The sequence below is a fragment of the Rhinopithecus roxellana genome, chromosome 9 (assembly GCF_007565055.1).
Source record: "Rhinopithecus roxellana isolate Shanxi Qingling chromosome 9, ASM756505v1, whole genome shotgun sequence".
NCBI lineage: Eukaryota > Metazoa > Chordata > Mammalia > Primates > Cercopithecidae > Rhinopithecus > Rhinopithecus roxellana.
In genome coordinates, this window is record NC_044557.1 from 8,310,488 (window position 1) to 8,329,010 (window position 18,523).

An 18,523-nucleotide genomic window follows, 5' to 3' on the forward strand; every position below is an offset into this window, starting at 1 on the left:
TAAGCAACAGGTCGAGGCTATCCAAGCGAAGCCTATACAGGTCCATTATCATCGCCTAGAACAAGAAGATCGCGGTGGTTCATACTCACACCCTTTATGACCACCTTCCCTATGCGCTGAACTGGACAGCCAATGACGGGTAAGAGAGTATCATCTCTCACTAACCTAAGACAGGAGGGCCGTCATAAGCTACTGCCTAATCCCATGACGGGTACCAGTGATGAGATGCATTACTCCAACCTAAGACAGGCGCAGTTCCCAAGGGACAATCTTCTAGCCATAATTATATATAAAAAAGGGGGACCTGTCCGGAGCCATGAGGCCCGGAATTAGCCGACCTCTGTTGCTTGATCTCCGCAAAGCGGAGACAAGAGGGCACATTCCCGGGTTCTTTATTTACAAACCCTTCCTGCGCACGCCCAAAGCTTTTCCTGCGCGCGCCTAAGTTTCTCCCGCGCGCGCCAAAACTGTTCCCGCGCGCGCCAACCTTTCCCGCGCGCGCCAACCTTTCCCGCGCGCGCGCAAACATTTTCCCGCCCAGGAAGATATGCAGCCCCGGGTGCAGGTGCGATCCCGCGCCCGGGAAAAGTACAAACCCACGGCGCATGCGCGATTGTAATTTGAGAAGACCCGGCCCCCTATCACCGCCCTGGCCCAACCTCTTCCCCTGCCAGCCTATATAAGGCATGACCCTACACTCAATAAACGAGACTTGATCAGGCTGTTTGTCTTGTCTCCATTTCTTGTGTTTTCTTGTCTCCTCCATTCCCACTCCCCCTTCCAGGGCCCGTTCGACTGTCCTGCAGGTCGGGACAATCCCTAACATACAGTACGTTGACACTCAGTATTTGTTAAATGCATATTGCTGAATACAGTGAAAAATAAAATTGTGATTACTATTATTTTTGCCTCTCCAGTTGGTCATGACTAAAAAGTTATAATATTCAGAGTTGTGAGATATGGAAAGGGGCAGATGGAACCATAAATCAGTTCAATGCTTCTGAAAGATGAGTTCTTTCAAACTTTTAGGAAACAGAAAATCCCCATGCTATGTAAGCCCCAAAGCATAGAAAATGATCAGAAAAGGTGGGGCATGGTGGCTCACCCTATAATCTCAGCACTTTGGGAGGCTGAGGCGGGTGAATGGCTTGAACCCAGGAGTTCAAGACCAGCCTGGGCAACATGGTGAAACCCCATCTCTACGAAAAATTCAAAAATTAGGTGGATGTGGTGGTGTATGCCTGTAGTCGCAGCTACTCCAGAGGCTGAGGTGGGAGGATGGCTTGAGCTGAGGAGTTTGAGGCTGCAGTGAGCTACACTTTAGCCTGGGTGACAGAGCAAGACCCTGTCTGAAAAAAAAAAAAAAAAAAATTAAGGAAAAGAATAAAACAAACGAGGAATTTAGCCACTCATTTCATGAAGCTCCCATTCAGGAACCCAGGAGCCCTTCCTTTCTCCTAATACCTGTTCTTTTCCTTCATGGTAACAAATATCAAGTATTGGGAGGAGACCCCAAAGGAGAGGGTGAGAGCAGGTGAGCTAAAGCCTTCTTGTGTATACGGCTTGCATGATCATCAACAGACATTACTTATGATTGATACATTCAGACATGGTGGTAGAAGCATATGCTCTAGCCTTGTAAGCTAACCACCAGAAGAAAATTTCAGAAACTTTCAAAGAGCTTGCCTTCATGAAGTGGCACCATGGGTGGCATGGAGTGGAAAGAGACAGTGTAACTTTTTCTATACTTCTTACTAAAAATATAATATGTATGTATTTTTATTAAAAAATCCATTCTGTTTTATAATAGGTGATTCACAGTAACCTCAAGCTCGACAGTCTCACAGTTAACTGGTCAGCATGTCTGTCTGTATCTTATCACAGGGTGATAAGGTTTGGCTGTGTCCCCGTGCAGATCTCATCTTGAATTCCCACGTGTTGTGGGAGGGACCCAGTGGGAGATAATTGAATCGTGGGGGCAAGTCTTTCCTGAGCTGTTCTCATGATGATGAATAAGTCTCACGAGATCTGATGGTTTTAAAAAGAGGAGTACCCCTGCACAAGCTCTCTCCTTTTGCCTGCTGCCATCCATGTAAGACGGGACTTGCTCTTCCTTGCCTTCCGCCATGATTGTGAGGCTTCCCCGGCCATGTGGAACTGTAAGTCCCATTAGGCCTCTTTCTTTTGTAAACTGACCAGTCTCGGATATGTCTTTATCAGCAGTGTGAAAATGGACTAATACACAAGATCAGCTTTCCACTGGGGTTCGGTGAGTCATAGCTTCTCACACGCTGACAGTCCCCTCTCTCCAGCTGTCCCCTTTGTGTTTTAGGCTGCCGGCTCTCACTCCATCCCAAAAGAGTAGTTGAACCCTTGTCCCTAACCTCATGTTCTCCATACCCTTTTCCCGGCCCTCGCAGGATGCCCTGCTCAAGTGGGAATTTGGGAAAGAAGGGCTTCCCTATGGGTATCAGTTGCCTCCACCCACTGCTGTGGGAGTGTCTGTCCAGCAGTTCCCAAATCCCTCCAAAATCTGAGCAGTGGACAAAGGAAGGGTAGTAGCTGATAGGTTAAAGTTGGGATTCTCAGTCTTGTCAATCCCAGCCACAATGTTACAGAGCTCATTAGATTTCAAACAGGCAAAGTGGGGTGTATTGGAAGAGCATGCAATTAGGAGTAAGAGGATACGGGTTCCAGCTTATCATTGGTGTTCACTTAATACACCCATTTCCTTATCTGTAAAATGTACACAGTACCCATCCAGCTACCTCATGATGAAGATGAAAGCAGAGGAGGCATGTGGGAGTGTTTTATAGATAAAACAAAAATTGCTGCAATTTAATATCATTCACTGTGCACCACTAACTTTATATTCATCAGCTCTTATTCTAGTAACAATTTTGAGGGTCAGAGATAAAATGATCCTTCCTTCCTACCTTCCTTCCTTTCTTCTTACCTTCCTTCCTTCTTTCCTGCCTTTCTTAAAAATTCATGGAGCAGGGCTGGGGGCGGTGGCTTACGCCTGTAATCCCAACACTTTGGGAGGCTGAGGCGGGTGGACCACCTGAGGTCGGGAGTTTGAGACCAGCCTGACCAACATGGAGACACCCCATCTCTACTAAAAATACAAAATTAGCCAGGCACGGTGGTGCATGCCTGTAATCCCAGCTACTAGGGAGGCTGAGGCAGGAGAATCATTTGAACTTGGGAGGCAGAGGTTGCAATGAACTGAGATTGTGTCACTGCACTCCAGCCTGGACAAAAAGAGCAAAACTCCATCTCAAAAAAAAAAAAAAAAAAGAAAAAATTCATAGAGCAGTACTATGCGACATGCCCTATTATAGGTGTTTACTCATATTATCTCATTTAATTTATTATTAACCTATACCCAGTGCTATGCTGAGCCATCCTGGAACATAAGGCAAATGGAAAAAATCTGTTTTACTGGTTCTGTCTTCATTTCATATTTTATTCATTGTGAGTCTTTTTGCATTCATTTTGATTTTTTAAAATATTGCATTAAAATGTTATTTATCTTGATTACTGACTTTTTTGGTGCCCCCTTAAATTTTGTACCTGAGTCAACTCACCTCACTCTAGTCTTAGGTCTGCTTATTACTGTGTGAGGAAGGTATTATCCTAATCCTATTTCAGAAAAAGAAATTCAGTTTGAGAATATTAGCTAATTTGCCTAAGGTAATAAAACCAATAAGGGGTAGAGTAATAGTTCAAATCCGGGTGTGTGTGACTTTATACCACTGTATCACTCTGTCTTTTAAACGATGGGATGCACAGAAAAAATCCATTAAGATCTAGAAAGTGCTGCTTAATATTACCATTTCAAATCGGGAATATCCCCTCAATGCGTTTTAGTTTGGCTTCAATGCTGCTAAAATTTAGACACTTTTATTTTCTTTATTTGATGTAGCATTATCTATAGATAGGCATTTGATTAACAACAATTACATGTATATTGTTTACCTACATTATCTATTTGCTCTCTAGTGAAACAGAAAAGATGGATATATTTCTCCATTTCTTTCTTTCTTTTCTTATTTTTGAGACATGGTCTTGCTCTGTCACCCTGGCTGGAGTGTAGAGGTATGATCATAGCTCACTGCAACCTCAACTCCCAGGCTTAAGTGATCCTCCCGCCTCAGCCTCCCAAGTACCCAGGACTACAAGTGCACACCACCACACCTGGCTAATTTAAAATTTTTTTTTGTAGAGATGGGGTCTCACGATGTTGCTCAGCCTGATCTTGAACTCCTGGCCTGAAGCGATCCTACCACCTCGACCTCCCAAAGTATTGGGATTATATGTATGAACCACCATGCCTGGCTCTATTTCTCCACGTCTTGAATGAGGAACCTGAGGCTTACAAAGAGTTAATGACTCATGGAATTCCACACTCACACAATGGTATATAATGCTTTCTTTGATGCTAATAATGATGGGAGTGTTTATAGCTCTTGTGTGGAAGACCTAAGGGAGAAACTTAGCACTTCAAATCAGCAATAAGATGAGACTAGGGGAGCTGGAGCATTCATGGAACAGAGGCCGAGTCTTGGGATCCTGTCACTCACAGGTAATCACAGAAACCCCAAACAAGCAAGCAGGTGTGAGAATCCTGTGGCTCAGTCATCTCGGGGCATCTCTCAGAGGCAACTTGCAGCAGCGAAATGATGTATTTATTCTCAGTTTGAGTAAGATTATCATTACTCACCCTTCGTTGAGAATCCCTTTACCTGGAGGAGAAAATAACGTGTCCTCAGTTTCCCCACTTCTTCCGTGTGGTGTGGGAAGCTGCAGACCGGCAGAGGGCGCTCTGGGCAGTCGGCAAACAGTCCAGGGGTAGATCTGCCCAGAGCCAGCGGAGTGGCCTCCTGGAACAGCCTCAAGAAGATCTGCCCCGTGGTGGGGCTTCGGGCACAGACCTCACTGGAGCTTGGGGAGAGGCATGACCACAACCTCCTGGCCTGAAGCGATCCTACCACCTCGACCTCCGAAAGTGTTCAAGAGGCAGAGAACAACCTCCGAATTGTTCTCTGTGGCTCCAGTCTTGCTCTTCTTAAACTAATTCTTCAAATCGTAGCCACCATGATCTTTCCGCACCGCAGCGCCTTCCTGCCTTCCCTTAGGAAGATCCCCCACTCCGAATAGCTGTGACAAACATCAGCTCCTTTTCCCACAACCCCGTCTTTACACGCTACTGCTCAACAATTCTGAGCCATTTTCTTTTTTGTTGTCATTGAGTTCATTTAATAATGTAAGTATTTTGCCATTTTAGAATTTTAGGTTCCATTGAGGTTTTTTTTTTTTTTTTTTTTTTTTTTTTTTTTTTTTTTTTGAGTCAGGGTCTCTCTCTGTTGCCCAGGCTGGAATGCAGTGGTGCAATCACAGATCACTGCAGCCTTGAGCTTCTGGGTTCTGAGCCATTTTCAAGACCCAAATTCACTGGCCTGTCTCTCCCTTCTGGAGCTATGCATGACTTAAACATTCTGCCCAGAATCTTTATCCACAGGACTGCCTTTCTTGAGCAACTTCTCTCTTCAGTTCCCACTTTAGATGTTATCTTTTCTGGGGAAACTTCCCTATCCCCTAAGATGGGATCACAGACCTACCCCACATGCTTTCATGCCCCCCGCCTTGCACTGGTGTGGCACCGGGGCTGGTGACACTGTGGCTGGTGTGTGACTGTATGTTTCCTTGATTGACTCTTCTGGTAAACTGTGAGCTCCATGATCCTCCAAGTTCCCTGATCTCCTCTTCTCCAGGGCTGCACCCCATTTCAGCCCCTTACACCTAAGTACTTCTTGCTCTGTATCATCTTCATGGTAGGAACCCTGTAGAAACTATACGGTGAATGAAATATTTATCAAACAATTTATTCCGCAGCACCCTTTCATAATATGTCGTTCATAAGATACCGATGGGCGTTGTTAAAATACAGATCCCTGGGCACCACTTTCAGAGATGATTGGATCCGGGGCGGGGCTCAGAAGTCTGCATTTTAACAGGTCTCCAAGGTGACTGTTATGCATAATGAAAACTGAGAACGGTTCTAGTTTTACCAATGATGGAGAACATCCTCTGTGTTCTCGCGTTGCACTGACTTCAGTTAAAACTGCTGTCTAAGAATTCCTCTGACTGGAATTTCCTCCAGGGGAAGCTAGGGATGACTGGGATCTGGTGGCCTTCCCAGGACAGTTTCTTGATGCTGTCTAATCCTTCCCATCCAAGACTCCAGGGGAGTCTCCTCTTTGCATTTGGCTTGGTTCTGAGGGGCAGATCCCAACAGGTATGGGAATGCAGGTGGGGAAATGGGCTTTGCTCTCTAGAGAGAGAGGTCTCCTTGGAGGAGGGCAACCTCTCTTCTCAACATCCTCGGCTCTTTAGTTCTTTCCTTTTCCAGGTTTTTCCTCTCTTGCGTGCCAAGCACTTTGCAAATGTGATAATGAGGGGTCTAATTTGCTGTGCTAACAGATAAAACAAGGGAGCAGAGCGGCAGGGTTCCCTGGGAAAGCAAATGTCAGCTGTTGATCATGTTGTTCCCTCATTTCCCCTTTCCCTCTGCTGCCCCCCACTCAGCTTGAACTAATTAGGCTGCTAGCACTCCATAATGAAGGCTAATAAACGCCTAATGGATAGTCTTGAACAAACAAGCCTGAAGCACCATAGCAAAACCTGATTTCCCCATCCCCACACCCCTCAAGAAGAAGGCTTGAGCTGGGAGCCAGGACAGGTAAAATGACTCCCAGCAGTGTTCCAGGCACTTGAGGCCACAGCCTGTGCTATGGGGACCACAGGACCATCCCTTTCTCTGCCCGGTCTGGCGGAGGATTCGCCCTCACAGCCAAGGCTCCTGGACTGGCCACAACTTGTTTGTAGAGAGAGATGGGAAAGAAGTTACTTGCAGTGAGACCACCCTTCCTTCCCCACTTCACTTGATAACAGGAGTTGGGAGAAGGCAGTGTCAAACTCCCCTGAGGCGCTCTTTTGTGCTCTCAGAATCATCTAGTTTCAAAGGAGTAAACAGATGGATTGCATTTTCCTAACTTTTAGCTGGTTCCAATGTGCAAACAGTTAAGATCATAATGTTAACATTTTCTCTTTGTTTTATGTGCATATAAAATATTCCTGAAGAATGTGCTTTTGAATGCAAAGTTTGATCCAATTACAATTTTATAGACTTTATAAAAACATAAAAAGTATGTTTTCTGGGTGTCTGAGACCCTGTTGGCCTTTATAGTAAACTTGGAAGCACACAGGGAAACATAATTGTCACCATGTCAAAGAGGGCCCTACGGAGCTTAAAATGATGAGCCCATTATGTGAATATGGAAACATCCCATAGTCTCAGGGTGAATGAGATACTGATGAATGGAATTAAAAACAATCTTGTGGTCTTGGATCAGATTGGAAACGGTTATTGTTTTCTGTCTTTGAAGAGCCATAAAAAAAGAAAAGAAAAAGAATCTTGCAAACTTAACTTCTGTGGTTTAGAAGACAGAAGGTGGCTCCATGCAAAATCAGCAGCTTCCCCATTGGTGGGGCAGAAGAAACAGCTCCAGAGCAAAAAGCACAGATTAGAAAATCCCTTTTCAGTCCAGAACATACAGGTAGCTTACACCAAGGATGAAGTGTAAGGGAGTGCTCCTGGGAATGGAGATGGGTCTCTTTCCAATCTCATTTTCATTGTACCTGGGCAGATAACTTAGCAATTTGGGCCTCGACACTTTCCTTGTAAAACAAGAGGGTTAGGTTTGAGATCACTCTTCTGGCTCTAAAATGCTATGATTACTCCCCAGGTCCCTCATCCTATGTACTAATTACAAGCTGTTGGACAACATAGAGCAACCATCAGTAGCATGTCTGGAGGGAGGCATCCATTAGATTAAAGGATGTCCAGAACTGAGTCCCCAGTGAGAAGATTTGGCTCTTGGAAAATAGAGTTGCATAACAAGCCTGTAACTGAGGACATCACATTAACAGCCCATTCCCATTAAGAGATGCTGATTAGGAATGGCTCTTGATACCATGGTAGGAGCATGCACAGGATTGTAAAGAATAGCTTTGTTAAGTAATTGTGGACCACATTTCTTTTCAGGGACTGGTCTAGCTCCAGCAGCTTCCCTGTGGCATTCAGGTGTCTGAGGAGGTGAGAATTTTTCCATTGCACACATCTGGGGCAGATCCCCTGGTTGTGGAGAGACCCGAGGTTGTCTAATGAGAATTGTTTTCACCCCACTGATTTGAGGCAGGCAGTATCATTGATTAGGAGAATTCTCTGTCCTCAGAATTGGAGAAACGTCAAGATTATCTTGTCTTCTATGCAAAGAAAATGTGTAAGGCTCACAGGGGTCAAGGCATTTGCAAAAAGTTACACAGGTTCACACTCCTCACATTTTGATATAATCCTGCCAGCATCTTCCATATTCACATGGGGAATTTAAGGAGATCTGTGTGGCTGGAGCCAAATGAGGAAGAGAGGGTATTCGAGTTTCTTAGGGCTCCTGTAACAAACTACCACAAATTCGGTGGCTTAAAACAATGGAAATGTATTCTCCTACAGTTCTAAGGTCTGGAAGGCTGAAATCAAGGTGCCTACAGGGCCACACTCCCTCTGAAGGCTCTAGGGGAGAGTCCTGCCTTTCCTCTTCCAGCAAGCATGTCCCCAAGCACTCCTTGGCTTGCAGCAGCAGCATAACCCCAATCTCTACCCACCTCTGTGTTCCCCTGGCGTCTTCTGCGTTTCCCTGTGGGTCCTCATCTCTTCCTATGAGGACACCAGTAATTGGATTTAGCAATCACCCCAATCCAGTGTGATCCCATCTTGACCCTTAACAAATTACATGTGTCCATTTTCAATTAAGGTTACATTCTGAGGTTCTGGGTGAACATGAATTTTAGGGGAACACTATCCAAACCAGTACAAGTGAGTGGTAGGAAAGGAAGTCCGAGAGAAGAATAGGGTCCTGGCCGTTCTGGAAACATGCCAGCTCATCCCCTCCTTGCGGCTGTGCATTCGGTACTCTTCCGTCCCCGGATGTCTGGGTGACATGCCCTCACTTCCTTCCAGCATTTCTATGGGCCATTTGTAACCATTTGGGCTTTCATTCTATAAAAGGTGAGAAGTCTTTAGAGGATTTTGAGCAAAAGAGTCACATGATCTGAGTTACGTTTTATTTTTTGTTATTATTCATTTCTTGAGATGGAGTCTTGCTCTGTCACCCAGGCTGGAGTGGCGTCCGCCACTACACCCTCTAATATTTGTATTTTTAGTAAAGACGGGGCTTCACCATGTTGGCCAGGCTGTCTCAAACTCCTGACCTCAAGCAATCTGCCTGCATCGCCTCCCAAAATGCTAGGATTACAGGCTTGAGCAACGGCACCCGGCCTGAGTTACGTTTTAGAAGGTTCACTCTGGTCGCTGTGCAGGAAACTGGCCATAGGAAGTAGGGGTGAAAGGAGAGGGAGTGATGCGGCTTCTGCAGTACTTCGGGGGAAGACATTGGGTGCTGGAAGTGGTGGAAATGCAGGATCTGACAGGAGTCTGAATAGATTCTGAAGGTAAAGCCGAGTGTTGGCCATTTCAGCTTTGAGAGGACTGTAACACCCATGTGAGATGCTAAGTGGTCAGATTTCTTATCTTTTTTTCTTTTTGAGACGGAGTCTTGCTCTGTCACCCCAGCTGGAGTGCCGTGGTGCTATCTCGGCTCACTGCAAGCTCCGACTCCCGGGTTCACGCCATTCTCCTGCCTCGACCTCCCGAGTAGCTGGGCACTACAGGCGCCCGCCACCATGCCCTGCTGCTATTTTTTGTATTTTCAGTAGACATGGGGTTTCACCGTGTTAGCCAGGATGGTCTCGATCTCCCGACTTCGTGATCCGCCCGTCTGAGCCTCCCAAAGTGCTGGGATTACAGGCGTGAGCCACCGCGCCCGGCAGTGGTCAGATTTCTAAGTCTGGAATTAAGGGAGCAGTCGCGTTGGAGAATGAATTTGGAGGTCATGGCAGTTAGATCATATTTAAAGACCTATTACCTCATCGGATCACCTTGGGAGTAGAATGAAGATAAAGAAAAGAGGTCTGATGACAAAGTCCTGGACCCTGTGTCATTTATACGTGGGGAAGATGAGGAGGACCCAGCAAAGGAAGCAGAGAAGAAGTGGCCAGTGAGAGAGAAAGAGAGAGAGTGGTGTCCTGGAAGCCAGGTGGAGGAAGGTTTCAAAACAGAGGGAGTGATCAAGTATGCCAAAATTGGGTGATAGGTCAAAGAGGATGTGGCCTTAGGACAGTGGGGGTCCCTGGTGACCTTACAAGATAAGTTTCCATGGTATGATGAGGATAAAAGCATAACTGAATGACTGCCTTGTAGGAACAACTCTAGGTCTGGAGAAAGAGCTATGAGGGGAGCAGTCCCATCTCCAGGTGGTCTAACCCATCCACCATCTCCCTCTACTCACTAGTGGCAGCTCTAGGGGACATGTGACCTAATGTCAGGCAATGAGACCAGAGGGAAGTTGGCTGAGGGGATTAAGAGGAAATGTATCCTTGTGCCTAGAAAGAGAAATCTGGAAGTGATATTCTCCTCTTTCTCTTGGTCTCTGGAGACGACACTGATGAGCTGAATACAGCCCTTTTCCTTCAGGGCACGGAAAGGGCCGCCATGCTCCCCACACCCCCCTGCCTGCCCTGAGGAAGGAGGCAAGAGAAGTGGATGGTCAGGCTCAACTATTCTCTTTCTAGGTTTTGAGCATCACAGCGTGGAAACCTTTCCAGCAAACCTCCAGCCTCCCTCCGGTCTCTGGCCTTCTAGTCTCCTCTAATCTAGGAAACTCACTCTGCTCATGCCCCAGTTCCATAGACCCTTGTGTCCTGCTGCTTTAAGGTTGCCTCTCCTAACCTCTTTGCAGTTTAAAAAGGGGCCTCCTAAAGTTGGGGAAATCTTCCACCCCAAAATATTGACTCTGGAATGGAAGATATTTAGACCCCAAGGTGGCCCCAGGAGACTCACTCTGGAGTTGAGGCATTCACCCAGTGGGCCTCAAACACACCACATGGGAACAGCCGTTGAGCCCTCATTTTCTTAAGGCTTTTGCCTGGGAAGACTCTCTGGGCACTCTTTAGACCAAAGTACTTCATAGGAAGCAAAAAAAGAAATCCTTGGAAACATACAGCAGCCAACTACGTGGGGGTGAACAAGAGGTAAAAGATTTTTGTTCCAAAGGGAGGAAGCTTAGTGGAGGATGCTTTCATTTAGCCCGTGATGACAAGATAAGGAATTAATAGATGTAAGCTGCATCCAGGAACGCTGAGATAATAGCAGGCGATAAACCTCCTAGCCAGATGGTGCTCTGGACAATGCAGGAAGATTCCAGGGCTCCAGCCAGCCTCCCCTAGAGTCATAGGGCTCGGGAGGCACTAGCAAGGCCAGTTTGTTGCCTTGGGAGCCAGTGGGAGGCGATCATCAAGCTGGAAAGGGACACATGCAATGAGGAAGGTCTGCTGGAGCCTGTTCCTGGGGAAGCACAGAGGTCAACAAGACTAATCTTGTACGGAAAATTTGTTTATTCTTTCCAGGAGACTGACATTCTCAGGTGTCACATCAGGAATCCAGGATTCCCCAAAGTAAATTTCCGATGCAGTTATACCACTGACTAAAAGTGAGTGGAATTACCCCACTTGGTCTTGAGAGTTATGGGGCCAGTGGGGAAAATAAAAATGGGAAAAATTCCTCTCTCTGAAGCTGGATATGTGCAGCTTCCAAATCAGCTGTCTTTTGAGCAGAATTTGGTGGAACTGTGGATCTGCTCTCTAGAAACAGGGATGGGCAGTCTGTGTTTGCTTGCTCTGTAAGTTTAGGAAATGAGTCCTGGTTGCTTGTGGCGCCTGCTCTTCTGATTTGCTTTTCCTACCTACAGTGGGTCATTTTGGCTGAAGGCCAGTTCCATCCCTCTCTGAACCCCATCAGAAAAAAAGAGGAAAAGTCAAACAAATGCAGTAAGTGGTTTCACAGGATGCATTTGGCAGTGGCCAGCATCTTGGGGAGCTGTCAAAACAAGCATCTCTGTGGAGCAGCACAGACCCTGTCTGGGCCAGAAACACTCATCAGAATTATTTCCCCCACAGGTTCTGGGAGATGGAAACCCCTTAGTCTTGTTGCTCCTTCTTACACTCTTTTTATTTTTTTGAGATGGAGTTTTGCTCTGTCGCCCAGACTGGAGTGCAGTGGTGTGATCTCAGCTCACTGCCACCTCTGCCTCTTGGGTTCGAGCGATTCTCCTGCCTCAGCCTCCTGAGTAGCTGGGATTATAAGCATCTGCCACCATGCCTGGCTAATATTTTGTATTTTTTTTTTTTTTTTTAGTAGAGACAGGGTTTTGCCATGTTGGCCAGGCTTGTCTCAAACTCCTGACCTCAAGTGATCCACCTGCCTCAGCCTCCCAAAGTGTTGGGATTACAGGTGTGAGCCACTGCACCTGGCCCTCCTTCTTACTCTCTTGATCAGCATCAGCCTTTCATTCCCCTAACCATCACTTCCACCTGGATTTTTCTTCTTTGCTGCTGTTCCCTCCTCTCAGTGCATTGCCCTGGAGTCCATAGGGAAAAGCCAGCAAGAAGGATGGCAGAGTAATCTTTCACTCCTCACTCTCACTCCATCCAGTAACTCTTCTGAACCACCCCCACACCCCCCATCCCTAAGGCCCCCACACCAAGCTCTGGAACATGAGGGTAATTTGAACCTGCATCTGTGGAGTGCTTCATCTGTGTTTACAGATAGAAGACAACCTGCAAGAAACAGGATTGGATTTGTTATTTGTAAGTCAAACCAGCTGTGATCTCCTGTCTATGGCTGCTTTCTTTGCAAATACCAAGTGTCACTTGTGGTTGGAGCTACTTTTCTTCCCAGAGAATTGTTTTCCCCTCACACAGGCAGGCTTCCTTCCATGCCTCTTTCCCTACCAGCTGCTCCCCTGCAAGGTGTCAGTTTGCTGGGTCAGTCTGGGCACTGCCACAGCCAGCTCCAGCTGCTTGGCTGGGGTGACTTTCCCCTCCTTTTAGAAATCAACTAGAAATCCATCTTCATGAAGTTCTAAATCAAGAATCACTTTGGCCAAAAAAGGGAAGAAACACTTGGCACAATTTACCACTCATTGGAAGGAGCATCAGAGTGACTCTCTACATACCTAAGGACAACTGCATTTCAAATCGGTAATATTTAAATAATCATATAAAGAGAAACTTTTGCATTTAGCTTGGTCAGTATCTATCTTTTCTTCCTTTGACAGAAGTTCCTTGGGAACTGGTTCAGGATTGTCTTACCTAGAAGTTTCATTTGCAAATTTCCATTCAGCAAGTTTTTGTTGAACACCTATTTTATACTCAAAGAGCACACGATCTTCTTAGAGGAGAGTAGAAGAAACATATATAGCCATGTAAAAAGATGTGCTATGTTCCTCATACTATTAGCCAAGGGCTAGACAGTGCATGGAAGTTCCACCAGGGAGTCCCAGTGAGCAGTGATCATGGTGGAGGCAGGAGTTGAGCCAAGGCCTGATGAGTGGCCCAGTGTTGACAATTAAGGGATATGAAAAACATGGGGGGAGGTATTGATGAAAGTTCAACAATTAATTCCTTCCCACCCCCACCAAAAAGACTCAATGTCACATGTTTTGGCCACTTGTGTTTATAGTGGTGGTCAATTTCTATGGTATAAATACACCTACCATGGCTAATTTCATAATCAATTTTAAGGTACCAATGTTATTGAACAAGGAGTCAAAAAGCGGTGTTGCTGTTGTTTTAATGTGTCCCCCAAAGTTCAAGTGTTGGAAACTTGATCCCCAATGCAGAAGTGTTGAGAGATGGGGCCTAATGAGAGGTGTTTGGGTCATGGGGGCACCACCTCATGAATGGGCTAATGCCATTATCTCAGGAGTGCAATTGTTATCACAGGAGTGGTTTCCCTATAAAAGGATGAGTATGACCCCCTCTTCTCTCTCTTTTGCCCTCTCTTTGCACTTCACCATGTTATGACACAGCAAGAAGGCCCTCACTAGATGCCAGCCCCCTTGACCTTGGACTTCCCAGCCTCTAGAACACTGAGTCAATACATTTCTGTTTATTATAAATTCCCCAGGCTGTAGTATTCTGTTATAGCAGCACAAAATGAACCAATGCAATAGTGTACTATTTAGTAGCATTTTGCCATATGGATACAATGGAAGAGATTCTCCTGCCTCAGCCTCCCAAGTAGCTAGTTTTACAGGCACCTGTCACCACACCTGGCTAATTTTTGTATTTTTAGTAGAGGCAGAGTTTCACTACATTGGCCAGGCTGGTCTCAAACTCCTGATCTCAAAGTGCTGGGCCTCAGCCTCCCAAAGTGCTAGGATTACAAGGGTGAACCACTACACCTGGCCAAAACCAGTCATTTAAAAAACATAGGTTGGGAGATGTGGGAGAACCATAATGCAGAAATTGATAGCAATCTCAGGAAAACAACAGATATTTGGAATTGATTAGACTGAGATGGGGAAGAAAGGAGTGGGCCTTCCTCATTGCTGCAGTTTTCTTCATGGGAAGAATAGGAGACAAGGCAGGTGAGTTGAAGGTGAGTTCCAACATTTCTCCTTCCCATGGGGGAAGGCAGGAGAAAGACTGACACTCTATCAGAGGGGGTAGCCAACAAGACAGGGTCCCAGGCTGTTGAGGACTCAGATTATTTCTGATTCACTTTTGTAATCAGTGGGGACCTTGCAATACACCCTAATAATTATAGACTCTCAAAAATTTGAGCAAAGGTGTAGATGGTTTTCTTTCTTTAATAAGTGATACAGAAAAGAATGAAATATAATCCACTTAATTAATTCATCACCTGCTATGTGTCAGAGGCCATAGGCTCAGGGATGTTCTAGCAGTGAATTAAATTGATGCAATTTTCTCTAATTTTCCAAACATAACAAATTGATTTATTTCTACTTTAGCTCAGTTAAAATGGCTCTATTTTTAGTCTCAAAGAAATTCCTTTTAAAACATATAGCCTGACAATCAGTAAGTTCTATTTAATATAATTGTTTATGTTTCAATGGGGACTTAAAATGTGGCTCTCAATGAGAATGGTGCAAGAAGACAGGGAAAGGTGTAGGTAGGTTGGAAGATTTAGTGTGGAAAGGTTAGGGATGGCTTCAGTTTTCCTAACGATTTCCATTTGCCAAATCCACTCCTCATTTTTCAATCTTCATTTGACTCAACTTCTTAGCAGCAATTAGAATTAACATCTGTCCCTTTGCAGGCTCAAATCCCTCTACATTGTTCGTAAGTGTCCTCAGAACTTTTTTGTTAAGCTTTTCCATTAAGCTTGACATGCTTTTTCTTGACATGCTTTTTTACTAGACAATCTCCCCCACACAATGCTGTCTGTGGGCAGATTAATATATCCGGTCTAGGTATCTCTTTGGAGCTTTGGACCCACAAATCCAAATATCTACTTGGGATCTCCTCTGGAGGAATCCAAAGTATGTCAGATTCAAGCCCCTGAATCTGTCCTGAGGGTGCAAGCAACAATGGTGAGTCCCTCCTTGGTGCCACCAGCACATCTTGTTGCAATTTTGTGTGTAACTATGATCACCACGGTTAGCCTGCGAGCACCCAGAGAAAAAAGCCTCATTCATCAGTGAATCCCTAGCTCTGACCTCAGTGCTTGGCAAAGAGTCAATAGATGAATGAATAAATAAACAAATTATCATCCATCAGTAAAAAGTCCTGTGATTTTTCAAAAATTCAAACACAGATAGGTAAGGAATACATACTATTTGTTTGTTTCCCACCTCTGCTATTCCACTGAAACTATTGCTATCAAAGTCACCAACACCCTCTACATAGCCAAATTCTATGGACACTTCTCTAATCTCATCTATGCTCTTGTCATCACTTAACATGATTTACCCTTCCTCTTGGCTTTCATGGCATTGCATACTCATAGTTTTCTATCAATGATACTCTTTTTGTTTTTGCTGGATTCTCTTCTTTGCTTTGGCCTCTAAATGTTGGTTGGCCTCTGATATAGTTTAGATATTTGTCCCCTGCAAATCTCATGTTGAAATTTGATTCTCATGGTTGGAGGTGGGAGGCGTTTGGGTCATGAAGGTGGATCTCTCATGAATGGCTTGGTGCCATCCTTGTGGTAATGGGTGAGTTCTTGCTCTATTAGCTCATGGGAAATTCACTCTCTCTCTCTCTCTCTCTCTCTTTCTGTCTCTCTCTCCCTCCCTCCCTCTCCTGCTCTCTCACTCTCTCCCTCTCCTGCTCTCTCTCTCTCTCTCTCTCTCTCTCCCTCTCCCTTTCTGCCCATTTCCTCTTGTTTCACATGTGATGCCCTTTGCCTCCCTCTATTAGTGGAAGCTTCCTGAAACTCTCACCAGAAGTAAGTGTTGACACCATGCTGCTTGTACAGCCTGCAGAATCATGAGCTAAATAAACCCCTTTTGTAAATACATTGCCCAACCTCAGGTATTCCTTTGTGGCAAAGTGAATGGACTAAGACACCCTCTAAATTTTGGAGAGTGATAAGACTCCAATCTGGGGCCCATTTTCTTTATTATGTGTCTCTCCTGGGTGACCTTATTCAGTTCCATGAGTTTAGTTGTGAGCCATTTGCTGCTCATTAAGTTCTATCTCTGATGACTTTTTAAAGTATCAGGTGTATAGTTTACTGCTTGCTTGATTATTCCATTAGAATGTTCGATAGGGATCTCAAATGTACCTTGTATAAAACAAAATTATTAGTTTCCTGTCCCCTTCCCATCTCATGTTTTCCCTTAGTCTTTTTCAACTCATTATGCAGCTTTACTGTGACTAAGCCAAAGACCAAGAGGCAGCCTGAATTTCTCTTTCATTCATCTCCCCACATTCATGGTTTCAGCTCTACAATTTGTTGATTGCTTTGCACATAGCACCAATCAACAAATATTTGTTTGTTAAACTAGTATTTGATAACTTAATGCATGACAAAATGTATTCCTAGTTTCAAACAATTTATAAACAAACTTTGGGAAAATAATGTTGCTGATAAGTTGTTGGCCTTTTAGTTTCAAACATGACTGAATTATTTACTTTGGATCTTCCTTGTCGATGTCTCATCCATAGTCATGTAAATCTTCCCACTGATCCTGTTGAGTGCTTGTTTGTTCCCCAGTGCCCAGTGGAGAGGGCTGGTAAACAGATAAAGCCTATTTGTATATTGAATGCTTTGCATCAGAAACCACGCAGAGCTGGCCCCCAGTGGTCACCAGTCCCTTTGATGATGTAAGGAGGTAAGTGGTCTAGCCTGAGCAGAGTAAACTTCACTGAAATTCTGATGCCTCATTTGTACTTCCCTTGTTTTTTTTTTTTTTTTTTTTTTTTTGGAGACAGAGTCTTGCTCTGTCGCCCCAGGCTGGAGTGCCGTGTTGCGATCTCGGCTCACTGCAAGCTCTGCCTCCGGGGTTCACGCCATTTTCCTGCCTCAGCCTCCCGAGTAGCTGGGACTACAGGCGCCCATCACCACACCCGCTCATTTTTTTTTCTTTTGTATTTTTAGTAGAGATGGGATTTCACCGTGTTAGCCAGGATGGTCTCAATCTCCTGACCTCGTGATCCGCCTGCCTGGGCCTCCCAAAGTGCTGGGATTATACGCATGAGCCAATACACAGTAGTGTAATGAGTGTCTGATGTGACTTGAAAGCCTAGGACAACCTCCCAGTCTTTAAATAGCTAAACAATCTACTTGTGAAATAAAATGCATATCCACATAGAACAGCAAAGCACCTGTGGTGGCTTTTATACCACATCAACCTAGCTTAGCCAAAGCTTTGTTTCTCAGAATTCTGTTTCCTGTAGAGTTTCAGATTGGTGTTGGCCACAAGCAACATTCTGTGTGAGATTTAGAAGGTGAAGGTGAAATGGTAGCATATATATATTTTAAAATGGACTTTTAAAACAGTTATAGATTTACGGAAAAAATGCAGCTAGTAGAGTTCCCATCTGCCTTGTACCCAGTTTTCCTGTTGGTAACACCTTTCATTAGTATGGTACACTTGTTAGTTATTGAATCAATGTTGATACATGATTATTAGCTGAGGTCTATATTTTATTCACAATTTCTTAGTTTTTGTCTTCTATCCTTTTTCTGTTCCATGATCTCTTCTCTTGTGATTCATTGCATTTAGTTGTCATGTCTCCTCAGACACCTTTGGGCTGTGACATTTTCTCAGACCTTCCTCGTTTTTAATTGTTTTCAGGAGTACAGGTCAGATATGTCATAGGTTGTCTTTCTTTTGGAATTTGTCTGATTTTTTTCCCCTCCCCCGCAAGACCGAGTTTTGCCCTTGTTGCCCAGGCTGGAGTGCAATGGTGCAATCTTGGCTCAGTGCAACCTCTGCCTCCCAGGCTCAAGCGATCCTCCTTCTTCAGCCTCCCGAGTAGTAGCTGGGATTACAGGTGTGTGCCACCATGCCCAGCTAATTTTTTTGTAATT